The following is a 7,215-nucleotide window of genomic DNA, read 5'->3' as shown; positions in this document are numbered from 1 at the left end:
GGGAAATGGAATTAAAGTTCATTTTGGTGCAAAAATTTTCAAAATGCATGCGTAGTGTTTGCATGACACACGTGTTGCATGACCATGCAGACCCCTTGTATAGGTACAGAATGTGTCAGTGAGGGAGACGATCCTGCTATTTTCTGGAATATGCGCTTTTTTTTTAACTCAATAATATATTAAGGGTATTTACCTTTTAAAATGCTTAAAGACTGACTTATTTTCAATAATTCAGCAAATTACATCGTATAAATTTTTCATACTTGGGGCCAGCTGGTGGTGTGGTGGTTAGGGCAGCTGGACCCCACATGGCCAAAAGCCTGTTTAGCCCTGGACTCAGCAGCCTGAGAACCATGCCAGTCATATTACAAGTGTGCTCAAAAATCCAGAGAGGAGGGGACCAGCAGTTGGCGTAATGGCTATGTCACTGGACTCCCACGTAGTCGACTGTGGTTCGAGTCCCAGACCCAGTGGCTTAAACTCATGCCGGGCGTGTGTGCGTGCGTGCCCAAGATCCCGAGAGGAGAATGGAGGAGAAGGGATAGCGGCGTGGCCATCCCCCCAGGGGGTGATTTCTTGCTTTCTGTCTCTCTCTGTCTCTCTGTCTTTCTGTGAGCGCACGTGCCCTATAGCAAAATCTTCTCAAGAAAAACCACAAAAAAATCCAGAGAGGAGAATGGAAGAAAAGGGATTGTGGCACAGCCATCTCCCTTTGGGGGTTGCTTTCTCTCTTTTCCTCTCTCTCCAGTGAGTGTACAGGCCCTATAGCAAATGAAAACAAATTTTGTTCATAATTTAAGATACTTGTTCTTAGAGTTTTGAACTGTGTGCTCCTCTACCACTTTAAATAATGCTATAATGAACACTATTACACACACACACACACACACACACACACACACACAAAGGCTTTTATAGGACAGCTTCTTGGAAATAGACTTGACCAAAGAGAGTAAACACTGACATTTTCGTTCAGTACTTCCCCGCGCCCTCCAAATATGTGGTACCATTAATTTCCTTTTCTTGCTATGTCCGTGCTTTCTTTTTGCACCCAAATACTGATACCATAAAACAGTTTAAATGTATATAGTAAGAGTAGATACCTAATAATTCACTGTTACTTAATTTGCCTTTCAAATTATTTATGAGGAGGGTGAAGTATCCAATTAAGTTCCTGACACTATTTTTATTTACTACAATACTTTTCAGGTAGTTTGGTTGGTTTTCTCTTTGGGTGTTGGGCTTTCTATTTATTTATTTATTTATTATTATTATTATTATATTTAACTTTCCAGAGGGCATGTGCGCTCATCAGAGGGAGAGAGAAAATGGTCCCCCACAGGGTGCAGCTATACCACAATCCTTCCCTCCTTGGTTTCTCCATCCCATCAGAATCTGAGGCATGCATGCACACATGCCTGGCCTGTTTTTCAGGCCACTGGTCCCACGGTTTGAAGCCTGGTCAGCCACGTGCCATCCAGCTTCCTATGTGGAGGGCTTCAACTGCTGCACTGCCGATCCAGCCCAGGCTTTCTCTTTGGGATACGCCAAATCTCAGGTGTTCGGTAACGTTTTCTGTCTCTCTGTCATACTTCTATCCCATCCCGTCTTCATGCTACGCTTTATACCTACATAAGAACTTATTTTTAAAAAAGTTATTTTCACAAGAAAGTGTGAGAGACAGAGAGTGGGAGAGGAAGAGATAAAGGTGCCCTCAACAGTGTGCCATGCTGTGCTTCTCCTTCCAGCCTTCTAGGCCGACCAGGATCGTGGGTACATGCACCTGATGGATGCAGGTTGCCTGGGAACCAAACTCCACTCTTCCATCAGGCTCCGGCATCATGCAGCCATGGCACCACTGCGCTATACAAGTGGGCCTTTTGAAAGTACTGTAATAAATTCTCACTTCCCATTTGCGCACAGAAATAAGCCAATGAGGGAGCCCAGCTGAGGTCACAGGGCAGGCCTAGTTCAATTCCCAGCCCATCCTTAAAGAACGGGTGCAGTGGCTCAGATCTATAGTCCCAGATACTGAGACAGGAAGATGAAGCCCACTGTCCACATGGGAGACATGGTGACAGAGCACACCTGTGGTCTCAGCTACCTAGGAGGCTGAGGCAGGAGAGGCTGGTGACAGGGCAAGGTCTGTCTAAATCCATCCTTTCTCCCTGCAACACATATGCAAAACAAGCGAGTGCTGTCTTGTTCCTCGATCCAGGCTGGAAGAGAAATCCACAGATGTGCACTGGATTGGGCAAATTGAGGCAAGGATCAAGAGATTCCAGGAGAAAAACTTTTGAAAAGAATGTCAGTATACTTAAGCAGAGAGGCTTATTAGTTTTCTGTTCATTCAAACCTCTCTTCTGAGAGTAGCTCCCCCATCCACCACCTCCTTCCTTGACTGTTTGCCATCTTCTGTACAATCACCATCACACAGTACAGGTGGGAGAGTGAGCGTGGAGGAGCGCAGGGCATAGCAACCTTCTGTTTGTGGACATTTGGGTTGGTCCCATGTCTTAGCAATCGTGTATAACGCTGCAGTGAAAAGAGTGGTGCAAGCGCTTTTCCTACTGAGTGCTCAATGTCCTTTGGGTAGATACCCAGGAGTGGAACTGCTGGATCATCTGGTAGTACTATTTGAAGGTCTTCGAGGAACTTCCATATCGTTCTCCATAGTGGCTAAACATATACTGACTATCCACACTCTATGGAAGAGACTGAAAGACTGGAGAACATAAAAGTATTAAAAATTGTAATGGACACTAGAGATAACGTGGAAAGAGAGTGTGGGAGGGGAAGAGCATAGGAAATTTGAAGGGAAAATGGAGAGGTAAGACACTTGTGGGGCACAGATAAGGTTTTTTATCTGTTGACGAGGATGTGTATAAGAGTCTCAGCTGGGCTGGACCGAGGTGTATATCATGCTGGGTAAAGTCTCTTCACAATCTAAAAGATATATAGCGATTTAGTGTATGAATAATAATAAAAAATTTAAAAACCTCTCAATTCACTTCATTTAATTTAGGTGGTTACCAATTATGCAAATGCATGCTAAGTCTTTCTAGAGATCTTCTAGAAACTAGCAAGTGATTTTGCTACCTAGAAACCAGAACTTGTCCATGTTTTTCTTACCTAAAGCTGAGCCTGCCTTTTTATCTCCTTCTTCGAGAATCGTACATGGTGCTCACATTTGCCAGATTTCACTTGGAATTATTTTTATCGGTAGGAGGGAAGGTGCATTTGATTTTTTGTTTGCTTGTTTGAGACAAGGTCCTGTCGTCAAGCTCCTCCTGTCTCAACCTCCTCAGTTGCCGGTACCACAGGTGTATACCACTGTGGCCACCCTTTACCTGGGACTGGGCATCAAACTTGGGCCTCCCATGTGGTTCCAGCCTGGGAGGCACGGCATCTTGGTAGCTGGTTCACTGTGGGTGAACCAGTGCATCTTATTTTATTATTTTTTAATAAATACTCACTGAAGAGAGATGGGTGGGGGCAGATGAGAAAACAACTCCCCTTCCCCATAGGGGATGGTCACACCTCAATCTCTTCTCCTTATGTCTCCTTTCTGGATTTTGGACATATATGCACCTGGGCCCAGGGTGCTTTACAAACCGTTGGTTCAAGACTGAAACCACACAGTGGGATACAGCTACCTTGACCATCAGCCTGAAGGCTGGATCTTTTCTAAAGAGAAATCCTAGGAGCCAGCAGGTGGCCTGATGGTTAAGACGCCAGACTCCCACATGAGTGGATCCGACTGAGGATGGAGTCCCAGACCTGCTTGCTTGAGGGTCACACAAGGCATGTGTGCATGCCCAAAATCCCAGGAGAGAATGGAAGAAAAGGGATTGCCATGTGGCCAATCCCCTGGGCAGTGATTTCTCACTTTTCCTGTCTCTCTCTAAAGATCACTCACACCCTATGGCAAATACTTTAAAAAAAGGAAAAATCCTTTTCAGCACCCACACACACTCTTCACATTCTACCACCAGTGGCCATGCTAGAAATCGGCATTTAGTTTTACTGTTTTACAGTCCTTTCCTCTGAACAATGGCGGTGATAAATGGGATCCCTGTCTTCCACGTGGTGTCAATGTTCTTCCTTTCTCTTTCAAATTAATGTTTGGTCTCCTTGTATGTATGATGCTGGTATTACTTACAAGCTTTTTCTTCACCCACATCTACTGATTCGGGCATGCGTTTAATCTACTTGTTCCTGAATTGAACTAAAGATTCCAAGATCAAGAATACTGCTGTGCAGTGGGAGTGGGAGCCCTCTTGTTGACTTGGGGTGCCCATGTGTGGGCACACATGGAAACACACGGGTACTGTGGCCCTGAGACCCCAAGGACTATCTCAAGCACTTTGGATAAAGGATGTCCACTTTTTCTAAAACTGGAAATCCTTCTAAAACACAAGTGCAATCTATTCCAACTCAGATCACTTGCCAGCATTTCTACTGCCTTCCCAGCGGTTTGCAATTTGGCATTAATTCTTCACTCATTGTCGGCTCGAGACACTCCACTGTCTATGCTAGATTTGGCACTTTTCTAACATCAGATATGTCCTGTCCTTCTATCTCACCCATCTCCTTTCTCTGTCTCACTTCTCTGGCCCTGTTTCTTTTTTCATTTTTCTTTTTTTTTTTTTTTTTTCAGTTTTTTTGTCATAGGGTGCATGCACACACCAGAGAGTTACATCATGAGGGAAAATGAGAAAGCCCCCTCCAGAGGGGATGGCCACACCACAGTCCCTGTCCTAGGATTTGGGGCATGCATGGAGATGAGCCCCATGTAATTTTCAAGCTGCCAGATCTGGGACTGGAACTGCAGTCAGTCATGTGGGAGTCCTGTGCCCTGACTACCACGCCACCTGCTGGCTCCCCACTGACCCTGATTCTACATAACGGAATACTTCCTCTCCCTCCTTTCTTTCCCTCCAACTTAATGTCCGCTCCTACAGTTAACACTTGACCTTCCTATTTCCCATGCTCCTCAACTCTATGACAGTCTTTGCTCATTTTCTCTGATCCTCCTGCAGCCCGCGTTCTTGGTATCCCAATGGCATTTCCGTGCGTGGATACTTATCAACAATAAGTAATGGAAACACTGTCAGATTTTGGAAGAAATAACACAGACTAGAAGAATACCAAGACTGGTGTCAGGATAAGGTTCACCAGCAGAGGCTCCATAATTACATTGTAAAGCCATTGCCATATGACAGCTTGCAATGGAGACCATGTAAAAATTGGAAAGTTCTGAGCAATTGAAAATTACAGATAACAAACCCATAGGAGATTCTTTCTGAACCTGATTGGTCTATTCCCTAGTAAATCATTCAGCTGGTTTTCATCTGCTGTAATGGTAGAGGCTTATCTTTGTTCTATAAATAATGTCCATTCAAAAAAGTTGTTACTGGGTATATTCTGTCTCCACAGAACATAACCTCATTAAGAATGGGCTATTCAAGGACCAGCAGTTGGCGTAATGGCTATGTTGCTGGACTCCCAGTCGACTGTGGTTCGAGGCCTAGACCCAGTGGCTTAAACTCACACCAGGCGCGTGTGCGTGCGTGCCCAAGATCCCGAGAGGAGAATGGAGGAGAAGGGATTGCGGTGTGGCCATCCCCCTGGGGGTGATTTCTCGCTTTCTGTCTCTCTGTCTCTCTCTGTCTTTCTGGCGAGCACACATGCCCTATAGCAAAAAACCTCTCCAAAAAAAAAAGAAGAATGGGCTAGTCAAATAAAATCTACTACAAAGAGGTCATCATTGCTTATGCTAATGATGGAAATTTTATAGACTTCATATTAAATATGATCCTGGATTTTAGATCATTTATAAGATAAAGATTATTTTTTCATGTGAATAGTGAGGTTTTAGCCAAGTATTTTTATGTAAAGAAAAAAGCAAATATAATTACTCTTTAAAAAGATAATATAGTTTTGAAATAAAGCCTATTTGCATCTTAATTATTTTCTTACTGATACAGAATCATCCAGACCTTAACCAGTGTTGGCCACAGAACAGTTAGGGCAGAGGTCAGAAACTATAGTCCATGGCCTAAAGGTAACCCACAGTCTGCTTTTTTTTTTTTTTTTTTTTTTTTTTTTTTTTTTGAGAGGTTTTTGCTATAGGGCACATGTGCTCACCAGAAAGACAGAGATAGAAAGACAGAAAATGAGAAATCACCCCCAGCGGGGATGGCCACACTGCAATCCCTTCTCCTCCACTCTCCTCTCAGGATCTTGGCCGCGTACACACATGCACCTGGCATGAGTTTAAGGCACCGGGTCCGGGACTCGAACCACGGTCGACTACCTGGAAACTCAGCGACGTAGCCATTACACCAACTGCTGGTCCCCCCCACAGTCTGCTTTTGTCAATAAAGACCAATCACGTCACAGCTCTGCACGTTGTCATCCCTGCTTCCACAACAGAGACAGCGTGGTCGCCATCTGGCTGTTTACAAAGAAACTTTGGCAATGACTGGTCTAGAGTCTAGCTTATTACTACTGCTTCTGCGAGTCGGGCATCTGATCATTCTGTAGCTTGATTGTGACAGGACTTTTCTTGTTGCTCTCTTTCTCAATGTTTAATGAATATCATAGCTTGCATTGTAGACAACTTAATGTGCATTTCATCTTATGATAAAAAGTATACATTATTATTTTATAGTGATTCTTTGATGATGGTGTATGTACACTATTCCCATTATTTGTAGTTAACTGTAAATAAAAAAGTATATATAGCTCTCAAAGTGGCAAAATAAATTATTTTAAGATGTAGGGTTTTTGCAAATAAGAGTTCTGTTATATTCACAATGATAAAATATTGGACCTGTTGTAAAATTCCAAATAGAGTCCCTACTACTCAAGATATGCGAAGATTATCTAAAACTGATAAATGATTTACACATCCTAACAGGGCATTTAACAGTATTTATGAAATTAAAAAACCTTAAGAGAGTTTGTTTAAATAGGAAAAAGTTTTCCCTTTTCCTGAGAGTTTGGAGAAGGGACCAGGTAATCCACTTGAAACCTCCTGGTAAAATTGCCAGAGGAATCCAAGTGGCAACTTCAACTTTCTTGGACTGCCTAAGGAGACAGTCTCTGGATGGATTCAATCCTTTTTTTTTTTTTTTTTTTTTGAGGGGTTTTTGCGCTAGGGGGCGGCTGCATCGCCAGACAGACAGAGAGAGACATAGAGACAGAAAG

The 7,215-nt window shown here is 43.4% G+C and overlaps 1 protein-coding gene across 3 annotated transcripts in view; it reads right to left on the bottom strand.

Moving 5' to 3' along the window:
* Window positions 1–7,215, bottom strand: part of MSR1 (macrophage scavenger receptor 1) — a 130,076-nt gene that overhangs the window by 87,680 nt on the left and 35,181 nt on the right. The window lies entirely within an intron of this gene.

Source organism: Tupaia chinensis, unplaced genomic scaffold (assembly GCF_000334495.1).
Source record: "Tupaia chinensis unplaced genomic scaffold, TupChi_1.0 Scaffold145057_1, whole genome shotgun sequence".
Taxonomy (NCBI): Eukaryota; Metazoa; Chordata; class Mammalia; order Scandentia; family Tupaiidae; genus Tupaia; species Tupaia belangeri.
The sequence above is the reverse complement of the archived record's forward strand: the minus strand, read 5'-3'. Positions and strand labels throughout refer to the sequence as shown.